Source organism: Hyla sarda, chromosome 3 (assembly GCF_029499605.1).
Source record: "Hyla sarda isolate aHylSar1 chromosome 3, aHylSar1.hap1, whole genome shotgun sequence".
In the NCBI taxonomy this organism is placed as follows: Eukaryota; Metazoa; Chordata; class Amphibia; order Anura; family Hylidae; genus Hyla; species Hyla sarda.
In genome coordinates, this window is record NC_079191.1 from 5,656,966 (window position 1) to 5,672,842 (window position 15,877).

The window sequence follows — 15,877 nt, forward strand, 5'->3', positions numbered from 1 at the left end:
TACTGTATGACGTATATATGATCAGTGTACTGTATGATCAGTGTACTGTATGACGTATGTATGATCGGTGTACTGTATGATGTATGTATGATCAGTGTACTGTATGATGCATGTATGATCAGTGTACTGTAAGATGTATGATCAGTGTACTGTATGATGTATGACCAGTGTACTGTATGATGTATGACCAGTGTACTGTATGATGTATGACCAGTGTACTGTATGATGTATGACCAGTGTACTGTATTATGTATGATCAGTGTACTGTATTATGTATGATCAGTGTACTGTATGATGTATGACCAGTGTACTGTATGATGTATGACCAGTGTACTGTATGATGTATGATCAGTGTACTGTATGATGTATGACCAGTGTACTGTATGATGTATGACCAGTGTACTGTATGATCAGTGTACTGTATGATGTATGACCAGTGTACTGTATGATGTATGATCAGTGTACTGTATGATGTATGATCAGTGTACTGTATGATGTATGACCACTGTACTGTATGATCAGTGTACTGTATGATGCATGTATGATCAGTGTACTGTATGATGCATGTATGATCAGTGTACTGTATGATGTATGACCAGTGTACTGTATGATGTATGACCAGTGTACTGTATGATGCATGTATGATCAGTGTACTGTATGATGTATGATCAGTGTACTGTATGATGTATGATCAGTGTACTGTATGATGTATGACCACTGTACTGTATGATGTATGATCAGTGTACTGTATGATGCATGACCAGTGTACTGTATGATGTATGACCAGTGTACTGTATGATGTATGATCAGTGTACTGTATGATCAGTGTACTGTATGATGTATGATCAGTGTACTGTATGATGTATGACCAGTGTACTGTATGATGTATGACCAGTGTACTGTATGATGTATGACCAGTGTACTGTATGATGTATGATCAGTGTACTGTATGACGTATGATCAGTGTACTGTATGATGTATGACCAGTGTACTGTATGATGTATGACCAGTGTACTGTATGATGTATGATCAGTGTACTGTATGATGTATGACCAGTGTACTGTATGATGTATGACCAGTGTACTGTATGATGTATGATCAGTGTACTGTATGATGTATGATCAGTGTACTGTATGATGCATGTATGATCAGTGTACTGTATGATGTATGACCAGTGTACTGTATGATGTATGATCAGTGTACTGTATGATGTATGACCAGTGTACTGTATGATGTATGATCAGTGTACTGTATGATGCATGTATGACCAGTGTACTGTATGATGTATCTATTTCCAGTGTACTATGACGCATGTATGATCAGTGTACTGTATGGTGTATGATCAGTGTACTGTATGATGTATGATCAGTGTACTGTATGATGTATGATCAGTGTACTGTATGTATGATCAGTGTACTGTATGTATGATCAGTGTACTGTATGTATGATCAGTGTACTGTATGTATGATCAGTGTACTGTATGATGTATGATCAGTGTACTGTATGATGTATGATCATTGTACTGTATGATGTATGATCATTGTACTGTATGATATATGTATGATCATTGTACTGTATGATGCATGTATGATCAGTGTACTGTATGATGTATCTATTTCCAGTGTACTATGATGCATGTATGATCAGTGTGCTGTATGATCAGTATGACGTATGTATGATCAGTGTACTGTATGATGTATGATCAGTGTACTGTATGATGTATGATCAGTGTACTGTATGATGTATGATCAGTGTACTGTATGATGTATGTATGATCAGTGTACTGTATGATGTATGTATGATCAGTGTACTGTATGATGTATGATCAGTGTACTGTATGACTTATGTATGATCAGTGTACTGTATGATGTATGTATGTATGATCAGTGTACTGTATGATGTATGATCAGTGTACTGTATGATGTATCTATTTCCAGTGTACTATGACGCATGTATGATCAGTGTACTGTATGATGTATGTATGATCAGTGTACTGTATGATGTATGATCAGTGTACTGTATGATGTATGTATGATCAGTGTACTGTATGATGTATGATCAGTGTACTGTATGATGTATGATCAGTGTACTGTATGATGTATGTATGATCAGTGTACTGTATGACGTATGTATGATCGGTGTACTGTATGACGTATGTATGATCGGTGTACTGTATGACGTATGTATGATCAGTGTACTGTATGTATGATCAGTGTACTGTATGATGTATGTATGATCAGTGTACTGTATGATGTATGTATGATCAGTGTACTGTATGATGTATCTATTACCAGTGTACTATGACATATGTATGATCAGTGTGCTGTATGATGTATGATCAGTATGACGTATGTATGACCAGTGTACTGTATGATGTATGATCAGTGTACTGTATGATGTATATATGATCAGTGTACTGTATGATGTATGTATGATCAGTGTACTGTATGATGTATGATCAGTATGACGTATGTATGACCAGTGTACTGTAAGATGTATGTATGATCAGTGTACTGTATGATGTATGTATGATCAGTGTACTGTATGATGTATGATCAGTGTGCTGTATGATGTATGATCAGTATGACGTATGTATGACCAGTGTACTGTATGATGTATGTATGATCAGTGTACTGTATGACGTATGTATGATCAGTGTACTGTATGATGTATGTATGATCAGTGTGCTGTATGATGTATGTATGATCAGTGTACTGTATGATGTATCTATTTCCAGTGTACTGTATGATGTATGTATGATCAGTGTGCTGTATGATGTATGTATGATCAGTGTACTGTATGATGTATGATCAGTGTGCTGTATGATGTATGTATGATCAGTGTACTGTATGATGTATGATCAGTGTGCTGTATGATGTATGTATGATCAGTGTACTGTATGATGTATGATCAGTGTACTGTATGATGTATGTATGATCAGTGTGCTGTATGATGTATGTATGATCAGTGTACTGTATGATGTATGATCAGTGTGCTGTATGATGTATGTATGATCAGTGTACTGTATGATGTATGATCAGTGTACTGTATGATGTATGTATGATCAGTGTACTGTATGGTGTATCTATTACCAGTGTACTGTATGATGTATGTATGATCAGTGTACTGTATGATGTATGTATGATCAGTGTACTGTATGATGTATGATCAGTGTACTGTATGATGTATGATCAGTGTACTGTATGATGTATGATCAGTGTACTGTATGATGTATGATCAGTGTACTGTATGATGTATGATCAGTGTACTGTATGATGTATGATCAGTGTACTGTATGATGTATGATCAGTGTACTGTATGATGTATGATCAGTGTACTGTATGATGTATGATCAGTGTACTGTATGATGTATCTATTTCCAGTGTACTGTATGATGTATGTATGATCAGTGTACTGTATGACATATGTATGATCAGTGTACTGTATGACATATGTATGATCAGTGTACTGTATGATGTATGTATGATCAGTGTACTGTATGACGTATGTATGATCAGTGTACTGTATGATGTATGTATGATCAGTGTACTGTATGATCAGTGTGCTGTATGATGTATGATCAGTGTGCTGTATGATGTATGTATGATCAGTGTACTGTATGATGTATCTATTTCCAGTGTACTGTATGACGTATGTATGATCAGTGTACTGTATGATGTATGTATGATCAGAGTGCTGTATGATGTATGTATGATCAGTGTACTGTATGACGTATGTATGATCAGTGTACTGTATGACGTATGTATGATCAGTGTACTGTATGATGTATGATCAGTGTGCTGTATGATGTATGATCAGTATGACGTATGTATGAACAGTGTACTGTATGATGTATGTATGATCAGTGTACTGTATGACGTATGTATGATCAGTGTACTGTATGATGTATGTATGATCAGTGTGCTGTATGATGTATGTATGTATGATCAGTGTACTGTATGATGTATCTATTTCCAGTGTACTGTATGATGTATGTATGATCAGTGTGCTGTATGATCAGTGTACTGTATGATGTATGACCAGTGTACTGTATGACGTATATATGATCAGTGTACTGTATGATGTATGATCAGTGTACTGTATGACGTATGTATGATCGGTGTACTGTATGATGCATGTATGATCAGTGTACTGTATGATGCATGTATGATCAGTGTACTGTAAGATGTATGACCAGTGTACTGTATGATGTATGACCAGTGTACTGTATGATGTATGACCAGTGTACTGTATGATGTATGACCAGTGTACTGTATGATGTATGACCAGTGTACTGTATTATGTATGATCAGTGTACTGTATTATGTATGATCAGTGTACTGTATTATGTATGATCAGTGTACTGTATGATGTATGACCAGTGTACTGTATGATGTATGACCAGTGTACTGTATGATGTATGATCAGTGTACTGTATGATGTATGATCAGTGTACTGTATGATGTATGACCAGTGTACTGTATGATGTATGACCAGTGTACTGTATGATCAGTGTACTGTATGATGTATGACCAGTGTACTGTATGATGTATGATCAGTGTACTGTATGATGTATGATCAGTGTACTGTATGATGTATGACCACTGTACTGTATGATCAGTGTACTGTATGATGCATGTATGATCAGTGTACTGTATGATGCATGTATGATCAGTGTACTGTATGATGTATGACCAGTGTACTGTATGATGTATGACCAGTGTACTGTATGATGCATGTATGATCAGTGTACTGTATGATGTATGATCAGTGTACTGTATGATGTATGATCAGTGTACTGTATGATGTATGACCACTGTACTGTATGATGTATGATCAGTGTACTGTATGATGCATGACCAGTGTACTGTATGATGTATGACCAGTGTACTGTATGATGTATGATCAGTGTACTGTATGATCAGTGTACTGTATGATGTATGATCAGTGTACTGTATGATGTATGACCAGTGTACTGTATGATGTATGACCAGTGTACTGTATGATGTATGACCAGTGTACTGTATGATGTATGATCAGTGTACTGTATGACGTATGATCAGTGTACTGTATGATGTATGACCAGTGTACTGTATGATGTATGACCAGTGTACTGTATGATGTATGATCAGTGTACTGTATGATGTATGACCAGTGTACTGTATGATGTATGACCAGTGTACTGTATGATGTATGATCAGTGTACTGTATGATGTATGATCAGTGTACTGTATGATGCATGTATGATCAGTGTACTGTATGATGTATGACCAGTGTACTGTATGATGTATGATCAGTGTACTGTATGATGTATGACCAGTGTACTGTATGATGTATGATCAGTGTACTGTATGATGCATGTATGACCAGTGTACTGTATGATGTATCTATTTCCAGTGTACTATGACGCATGTATGATCAGTGTACTGTATGGTGTATGATCAGTGTACTGTATGATGTATGATCAGTGTACTGTATGATGTATGATCAGTGTACTGTATGTATGATCAGTGTACTGTATGTATGATCAGTGTACTGTATGTATGATCAGTGTACTATATGTATGATCAGTGTACTATATGTATGATCAGTGTACTGTATGATGTATGATCAGTGTACTGTATGATGTATGATCATTGTACTGTATGATGTATGATCATTGTACTGTATGATATATGTATGATCATTGTACTGTATGATGCATGTATGATCAGTGTACTGTATGATGTATCTATTTCCAGTGTACTATGATGCATGTATGATCAGTGTGCTGTATGATCAGTATGACGTATGTATGATCAGTGTACTGTATGATGTATGATCAGTGTACTGTATGATGTATGATCAGTGTACTGTATGATGTATGATCAGTGTACTGTATGATGTATGTATGATCAGTGTACTGTATGATGTATGTATGATCAGTGTACTGTATGATGTATGATCAGTGTACTGTATGACTTATGTATGATCAGTGTACTGTATGATGTATGTATGTATGATCAGTGTACTGTATGATGTATGATCAGTGTACTGTATGATGTATCTATTTCCAGTGTACTATGACGCATGTATGATCAGTGTACTGTATGATGTATGATCAGTGTACTGTATGATGTATGATCAGTGTACTGTATGATGTATGATCAGTGTACTGTATGATGTATGATCAGTGTACTGTATGATGTATCTATTTCCAGTGTACTGTATGATGTATGATCAGTGTACTGTATGATGTATGATCAGTGTACTGTATGATGTATGTATGACCAGTGTACTGTATGATGTATGATCAGTGTACTGTATGATGTATGTATGATCAGTGTACTGTATGATGTATGATCAGTGTACTGTATGATGTATGTATGATCAGTGTACTGTATGATGTATGATCAGTGTACTGTATGATGTATGATCAGTGTACTGTATGATGTATGATCAGTGTACTGTATGATGTATGATCAGTGTACTGTATGATGTATCTATTTCCAGTGTACTATGACGCATGTATGATCAGTGTACTGTATGGTGTATGTATGATCAGTGTACTGTATGATGTATCTATTTCCAGTGTACTGTATGATGTATGATCAGTGTACTGTATGATGTATGATCAGTGTACTGTATGATGTATCTATTTCCAGTGTACTATGACGCATGTATGATCAGTGTACTGTATGATGTATGTATGATCAGTGTACTGTATGATGTATGACCAGTGTACTGTATGACGTATGTATGACCAGTGTACTGTATGACGTATGTATGATCAGTGTACTGTATGATGCATGTATGATCAGTGTACTGTATGATGTATCTATTTCCAGTGTACTATGACGTATGTATGATCAGTATGACGCATGTATGATCAGTGTGCTGTATGATCAGTATGACGTATGTATGACCAGTGTACTGTATGATGTATGTATGATCAGTGTACTGTATGATGTATGTATGATCAGTGTGCTGTATGATGTATGTATGATCAGTGTACTGTATGACGTATGTATGATCAGTGTACTGTATGACGTATGTATGATCAGTGTACTGTATGATGTATGTATGATCAGTGTGCTGTATGATCAGTGTACTGTATGATCAGTGTACTGTATGACGTATGTATGATCAGTGTACTGTATGATGCATGTATGATCAGTGTGCTGTATGATGTATGATCAGTGTACTGTATGATGTATCTATTTCCAGTGTACTATGACGCATGTATGATCAGTGTGCTGTATGATCAGTATGACGCATGTATGATCAGTGTGCTGTATGATCAGTATGACGTATGTATGACCAGTGTACTGTATGACGTACGGCCGGTATATTACACGTCACACGCGATCCGCCGGGCCCGGGCTCCGCACGTCTCCTGTACCTCGGTCTCCGGCTCCGATCACCGCTCGTCTCTCACAGCTGAGCCCAGTAACCCAAACAAACCCCCCCGCTCCTCCTCCCGGCCGCTCACCTACAAGCTGCGCTCTCATTGGTCTCGCGATCCTCTCACTAGTAAAGCGGCTGTTGATTCGCCTTTTCAGATAACCGTTGCGTTCCGAGCCTCGTTGTGAGATCAGAGCGGAAATTGAAGTCATGTTTCCATGGAGACTGGAGCCGAGGATGACAGCCACAGCTGGGGGTGGGCGGTGCCTGTGATTAATCCCGCATTACAGCACACGTGACCCTGGCGCACACCACAGCGCCTCCGATAACTGAGCAGGTAGAGCGGAGAAGTGCAGAGGGGTTCACTTATTTATCACTGTATATGGTATAATGCTGTATGGTGGAGCTGAAGACAGGAAGGTTTTCTGGAGTGTAGCCACCCAGCTTTCCAGAGGGTAGACACCCAGCTTTCTGCAGCGTAGCCATAAAGCTTTCTGTAGCATAGCCACCCAGCTTTCCAGAGGGTAGACACCCAGCTTTCTGCAGCGTAGCCATAAAGCTTTCTGTAGCAAAGACACCCAACATTTCAGAGAATAGACACCAAGTTTGCTAGAGCGTAGCCACTAAGCTTTCCATAGCATAGAACCCCAGCTTTCTGAAGTGTAGTCACCCAGCTTTCCAGAGAGTAGACGCCCAGCTTTCCGGAGCATAGCCACAAAGCTTTCTGTAGCATAGCCACCCAGCTTTCCAGAGTGTAGACACCCAGCTTTCTGGAGCGTAGCCACAAAGCTTTCTGGAGTGTATCCCCCCAGCTTTCTGGAGTGTATCCCCCCAGCTTTCTGGAGTGTATCCCCCCCCCCAGCTTTCTGGAGTGTATCCCCCCCCCAGCTTTCTGGAGTGTATCCCCCCCCCCAGCTTTCTGGAGTGTATCCCCCCAGCTTTCTGGAGTGTATCCCCCCAGCTTTCCTGAAAGTAGTATCTCATCTTTCTGGAGCATAGCCACCAAGCTTTCGGTAGAGTAGCCTTTCAGCTTTTTTGAGTACCCACCCAACTCTTCAAAACATACACCCAGCTTTCCAAGAGAGTAGCACCTCAACTTTAGCCACCAGAGCATAGTCACCCAGCTTTTCGTGGTGTAGCCCTCAGCTTACCCCATCATAGACATCCAGCTTTCTGGTGCGTAGATACCCAGCTTTCTGGAGTGTAGCCACTATAATTGTATCACTTCTCAGCTGAGAGCAGGACGAGCTATGTACAATGTATCAGTCTGGAGTCCAGGATGTTTAGCTCACAGAGCATTGTCTAGACTGGATACAATTGTATCACTTCTCAGCTGAGAGCAGGACGAGCTATGTACAATGTATCAGTCTGGGGTCCAGGATGTTTAGCTCACAGAGCATTGTCTAGACTGGATACAATTGTATCACTTCTCAGCTGAGAGCAGGACGAGCTATGTACAATGTATCAGTCTGGGGTCCAGGATGTTTAGCTCACAGAGCATTGTCTAGACTGGATACAATTGTATCACTTCTCAGCTGAGAGCAGGACGAGCTATGTACAATGTATCAGTCTGGGGTCCAGGATGTTTAGCTCACAGAGCATTGTCTAGACTGGATACAATTGTATCACTTCTCAGCTGAGAGCAGGACTAGCTATGTACAATGTATCAGTCTGGAGTCCAGGATGTTTAGCTCACAGAGCATTGTCTAGACTGGATACAATTGTATCACTTCTCAGCTGAGAGCAGGACGAGCTATGTACAATGTATCAGTCTGGGGTCCAGGATGTTTAGCTCACAGAGCATTGTCTAGAGCTGAGAGCAGGACGAGCTATGTACAATGTATCAGTCTTGGGTCCAGGATGTTTAGCTCACAGAGCATTGTCTAGAGCTGAGATCAGGTTCTCTATATACAGGTTCCCTGACGTCCGGTAGTACAGATGGGGTATTCCACCCCCGTAAACTGGTTAGGACAGATGGAAGTTTATTGAAATTAAAGTGATTAATTAATTAAGCGCTACCCCTTCCCCCTGTATGGAGGGTCACCCTCTGCCCCCATTGTGTTATTTATGTGACCCCCTCCCCCCCCCCCCCCCCCCCTTCCATGAATATTTGGGATTTTGCCTTTTTCTTTAGTTTTTGTTTCGGGGTCTTGTTACTACTTCTCTGCCCCCTTGTGTTATTTATGTGACCCCCCCCCTTTCCATGAATATTTGGGGGTCTTGTTACTATTTCTCTGCCCTCTTGTGTTATATGTGACCCCCCCCCCCCCCTTCCATGAATATTTGGGGGTCTTGTTACTATTTCTCTGCCCTCTTGTGTTATATGTGACCCCCCCCCCTTCCATGAATATTTGGGGGTCTTGTTACTATTTCTCTGCCCTCCTGTGTTATTTATGTGACCCCCCCCCCCCCTTCCATTAATATTTGGGGGTCTTGTTACTATTTCTCTGCCCCCTTGTGTTATTTATGTGACCCCCCCCCCTTTCCATGAATATTTGGGGGTCTTGTTACTATTTCTCTGCCCTCTTGTGTTATATGTGACCCCCCCCCTTCCATGAATATTTGGGGGTCTTGTTACTATTTCTCTGCCCTCTTGTGTTATTTATGTGACCCCCCCCCCCCCCCCCCTTCCATGAATATTTGGGATTTTGCCTTTTTCTTTAGTTTTTGTTTCAGGGTCTTGTGATTCCTCCTCCCCGGTCTCAGTCCGGTTCTCTCCTGATTTTCCGGCCTCTGTTTCGGGAGCGCGCTCCTCTCCACAATCCCGTTCCGGAAGTTCCTTAGCGGCGCCGACGTCTCTTCCCCTTTCTCTCTGCCCTCCTCTTGGGTTTTTAGCCTGTGTATAAGGCAGAATGATGCGAGCGGCGCCTCCTCCACTGCCCTAAACTGTTTATGAAGTTTTATTCAGAATTTAAACATTTATTAAAGGAGAACTCCAGGATGGGAAATTGTCCCCCGTACTGCCGGTATTAAGGACGGGAGCCTTTTTTGCACATCTAACCACTGTCACTTTAAACATTAATAATTCTGATGCTTTTACCTTTTCATTCTGATTCCGAGATTGTTTTTTCGTGATATATTCTACTTTATGTTATTGGTAAAATGTTGTCGATACTTGTATCATTTCTTGGTGAAAAATTCCAAAATTTGATGAAAAAATTGAAAATTTTGCAATTTTATAACTTTCTAGCTCTCTGCTTATAAGGAAAATGTATATCCCAAATAAATTAACTATTGATTCACATATACAATATGTCTAATTTATATTTTCATCATAAAGTTGAGATGTTTTTACTTTTGGAGACATCAGAGGCTTCAAAGTTCAGCAGGAATTTAGCAATTTTTCACAAAATTTTCAAAATCTGAATTTTTCAGGGACCAGTTCAGTTTTGAAGTGGATTTGAAGGGCCTTCATATTAGAAATACCCCATAAATGACCCCATTATAAAAACTGCACCCCCCCCAAAGTATTCAAAATGACATTCAAAAGGTTTGTTAACCCTTTAGGTGTTTCACAGGAATAGCAGCAAAGTGAAGGAGAAAATTAAAAATCTTCATTTTTTACACTCGCATTTTCTTGTAGACCCAATTTTTTAAATTTTTACAAGGGGTAAAAGGAGAGAAATCTTCCTAAAATTTGTAACCCAATTTCTCTCGAGTAAGGAAATACCTCATATGTGTAGGTAAAGTGTTCGGCGGGCGCAGTAGAGGACTCGGAAGGAAATGAGCAACAATGGGATTTTGGAGAGTGAGTTTTTCTGAAATGGTTTTTGGGGGGCATGTCACATTTAGAAAGCCCCTATGGTGCCAAAACAGCAAGAAAAAAAACAACCACATGGCATACTACTATGGAAACTACACCCCTCAAGGCACGTAACAAGGGGTACAGTGAGCCTTAACACCCCACAGGTGTTGGGCAACTTTTCGTTACAGTCGGATGTGTAAATGATTTTTTTTTTCACTAAAATGCTGCTTATCCCCCAAATTTAACATTTTTACAAAGGGTTATAGGAGAAAATGACCCCCAAAATTTGTAACCCCATTTTTTCTGAGTATGGAAATACCCAATGTGTGGATGTCAAGTGTTCTGCTGGCGAACTACAATGCTCAGAAGAGGAGGAGCGCCATTGGGCTTTCGGAGAGTGAATTTGTTTGGAATGGTAGTCAGGGGCCATGTGCATTTACAAAGCCCCCCTATGGTGCCAGAACAATGGACCCCCCACATGTGACCCCATTTTGGAATCTACACCCCTCACAGAATTTAATAAGTGGTGCAGTGAGCATTTACACCCCACTGGCATTTGACAGATCTTTGGAACAGTGGGCTGTGCAAATGAAAAATAAAATTTTTCATTTTCACGGACGACTGTTCCAAAAATCTGTCAGACACCTGTGGGGCGTAAATGCTCACTGCACCCCTTATTACATTACATGAGGGGTGTAGTTTCCAAAATGGGGTCACATGTGGGGGGTCCATTGTTCTGGCACCACGGGGGGCTTTGTAAACACACGTGGCCTTCAATTTCAGACACATTCTCTTTCCAAAATCCCAATGGCGCTCCTTCTCTTCTGAGCATTGTAGTTCACCCGCAGAGCCCTTTACATCCACATATGGATTATGTTCTTACTCAGAAGAAATGGGGTTACAAATTTCCCATCCAACTTTAATGAAAATTTGTCAAACACCTGTGGGGTGTTAAGGCGCACTATACCCCTTGTTACATTCCGTGAGGGGTGTAGTTTTCAAAATGGGGTCACATTTGGGTATTTTTTTGCGTTTATGTCAGAACCGCCGTAAAATCAGCCACCCCTGTGCAAATCACCAATTTAAGCCTCAAATGTACATAGTGCATTCTCACTCCTGAGCCTTGTTGTGCATCCTCAGAACACTTTATGCCCACATATGGGATATTTCCGTACTCAGGAGAAATTGCGTTACAAATTTTGGGGGTCTTTTTTTGGTTTTACTGCTTGTGAAAATAAAAAGTATAGGGCAACACCAGCATGTTAGTGTAAAAAAATTTAATTTTTTACACTAACAGGCTGATGTAGACCCCAACTTTTCCTTTTCATAAGGGGTAAAAGAAGAAAAAGCCCCCCGCAATTTGTAGTGCACTTTCTCCCGAGTACGGAGGTACCCCATGTGTGGCCCTAAACTGTTTCCTTGAAATATGACAGGGCTCCGAAGTGAGAGAGCGCCATGCGCATTTCAGGACTAAATTAGGGATTGCATAGGGGTGGACATAGGGGTATTCCACGCCAGTGATTCCCAAACAGGGTGCCTCCAGCTGTTGCTAAACTCCCAGCATGCCTGGACAGTCAGTGGCTGTCCAGAAATGCTGGGAGTTGTTGTTTTTCAACAGCTGGAGGCTCCGTTTTGGAAATAGTGCCGTACAATATGTTTTTCATTTTTATTGGGGGGACAGTGTAAGGGGGTGTATATGTAGTGTTTTACCCTTTATAATGTGTTAGTGTAGTGAAGTGTTTTTAGGGTACATTCGCACTGGCGGGTTACAGTGAGTTCCCTGCTAGGAGTTTGTGCTGTGGCAAAAAATTTGCCGCAGCCCAAACTTGAAGCAGGAAACTTACTGTAAACCTGTCCATGTGAATGTACCCTGTACGTTCAAATGGGGGGGGCAAACCTACAGCTGTTTCAAAATTACAACTCCCAGCATGTACTGACAGACCGTGCATGCTGGGAGTTGTAGGTTTGCAACAGCTGGGGGCACACTGGTTGGAAAACCCTTCAGTTAGGTTCTGTTACCTAACTCAGTATTTTCCAACCAGTGTGCCTCCAGCTGTTGCAAAACTACAACTCCCAGCATGTACTGATCTCTGAAGGGCATGCTGGGAGATGTAGTTGTGCAACATCTGGAGGGCTATAGTTTAGAGACCACTGCACGCACTACAACTCCCAGCATGCCGAGACAGCTGTTTACTGTTTGGGCATGCTGGGATTTGCAATTTTGCACAGTGATCTCCAAACTGTGGCCCTTCAGATGTTGCATAACTACAAATCCTAGCATTCCCAAACAGCAAACTGCTGTGTGGGCATGCTAGGAGTTGTAGTTTTGCAAGATCTAGAGGGCCATAGTTTAGATACCACTGCAAAGTGATCTCCAAACTGTAGCCCTCCAGCTGTTGCAAAACTAAAACTCCAAGCATGCCCAAACAGCTGTCTGGTCATGCTGGGAGTTGTAGTTTTGCAACATCTGGAGGGCTACAGTATAGAGACCACTGTATAGTGGTCTAAGACTGTAGCCCTCCAGATGTTGCTAGGCAACGCATGGCTTCCGTAGGATCCAGGGAGCCGCATAGCTGTCCTCTTCTGCCACCACTGATCGCTTCCCGCTGCCATCACCAATGGGTAAGTGGACTTCGGCCCTGGTCCTCCTCGGTTTCCCTGTCCTGCCGCGACTATTGTGGGTAAGTAAGGACGGGGAAAGCGAAAGTTAACCCCCCGCCCCTGATCTGCTATTGGTCGTCGCGTCATGACGACCAATAGCAGGGATAGGAGGGGGGGATCGTAGGTGTCTTAGACAACCGCGATCCCCCTTATATTCCGGGTCACCATAGACCCGGAATAGGTGCAAATCACAAGTGTGAATTCACTTGCAATTTGCGCCGATCGCCGACATGGGGGGGTCTGCTGATCCAGGGCCCTTGTGATAACAACACTCCAACTGTTACAATATATTCATATTACAATATAAGAAATAATATAAGAAATACAATATAAAATATGAGTTAAAAATGAGACCACAATAAAAATTAGATGTAGACGTAATTAATCGTATCACTTCTGTGTGTCTCCAATGCTCCCCAGAAATACTCCTACTTTCTATTATGCCTTCGTCGGTCCCTAAATATACGGCGCGCTTCATCCTATTCCTGCTCTTAGCGGCCAGGACTGTGATCCCGCGGATCTGGAAATCGCCGAATCCTCCATCTATTTCGGCTTGGCTACAAGAAACCGCTAGGCTACATAGGATGGAGGAGCTGTTGGCAGACAACTATCTAAATATCACATGATATGGTCCCCCTGGGTAGCATTTGTGTCATCCACTGACTATGTGACACTCCATACGGACATCTAGTTTCCCCCGACCCGACACTGCTCCCCCCCTATTGCCCCTCACGTGACATCACTGACGTTCTGACAGTCCGGCCCACGGATAATCTAGCTCATGTGCTCTGGATGCTCGGGGGGCTCCTGGTCGTCTTGGGCTAAGAGGTTGGTTCACTTCTTCTTCTCTAGGATCCTCTTCTATCCACTCCTATCGCTACTTCCCTCCTCCTTTTTGCTCCCCATTTCTCTTCTTTTCTTCTTACCCGACTAGTCACATATAGTTTGCAGAGTCATCGTCTCCTTAATGTTTATGCCAGCATTCATGGTTAAACCACATTGTCAGACATGTGAGTTGACCTATTGTCCTCAAAGGGACATCAGTGGCTTACACCTTCATACAGCCAATGTTACATACGTTACTTACATTATTTCTGCTGAGCGAATGCTTGCTGTCCCTTTTTGATTTCTGATGACTAATGCAACTGTTGTCTTATTTTACTGTTTCTTGATTGTGTATTGGAAAACTCAATAAAAACCTTATGGGGAAAAAAAAAAATTAGATGTAGGAAAAATTCAAGTTCATCTGGAATATTCAATTATCCTTTTCTCTCCAAGATAATGTAATATAAGTCAGTTTCAGTCGGATATCAGTAACCAGTAGCAACCATCCAATGTCTCAGCCAGTTGGCAATGAGTTCCAATTAATCGCCACAAAATCCAATCTAAGGTGTTGGTAACCAATAGTAACCATGCACAGAGGGTAACCAGCCTGAATAATTCCCGTCAATATTTTTGTATGTAATAAGTCATTGATGTTTAAAGAATTCTGCCAGCAGGATAGAAGCAAATAGGACAGATTTACACTGTAAGTGCGGACATAGCAAATATGTAATAGAACAGGATACGTTGTATCTCACCGCTCCCGGGCACCGGTATGTTAGGTTCGCGATGTTGTCCCGCAGTGAGCTGAACATCGGCTATCTCTCGCAGCGTGAGAAAACACCACCGGAGACTCAGCCGACTCCTGTAGAGGTGGTGTTTAGGTGGCGGTGGGTTCCTGATGGTGGTCCGGCAGCGCTCCCACAGCGATGGTATCAGGAGGCGGTGGGCTCCGGATGAGGATCCTGCAGCACTTCCACAGGTAGGTTAATTATAGTACTTGCGGCGTCCTCGTGGCAGCGAGGCGCGCGTGATCCTTGGTGAATGATGGACAGATATCTCCGCCGGTTTTAGGTTGCTCAATAGTGGACTGGAACTGTATCGTGTATATGGTGGTGGTCTCAATAATTGTATAGGGGATGCTGGACGCGTTTCAGGACTTTCAGTCCTTCAGCAGCTATAGGAGATAGACTTGCATGGCGGGAGCAGGGTGTGATGTCACACGGGGGCGGAGTCATGATGGATGTCATACCCCCTCCCATAGAC

General features: G+C 41.5%; 1 protein-coding gene across 3 annotated transcripts in view; it reads right to left on the minus strand.

Moving 5' to 3' along the window:
• AGBL5 (AGBL carboxypeptidase 5) overlaps positions 1-7,569 on the minus strand; it is a 67,922-nt gene extending 60,353 nt beyond the window's left edge. For 2 of the 3 annotated variants that reach the window (XM_056563710.1, XM_056563708.1), the window contains exon 1: positions 7,321-7,461. The gene's annotated coding sequence lies outside the window, so the exon portion shown is untranslated. The other variant, XM_056563709.1, reaches the window with a different exon arrangement.
• Positions 7,570-15,877: the final 8,308 nt, after the last annotated feature.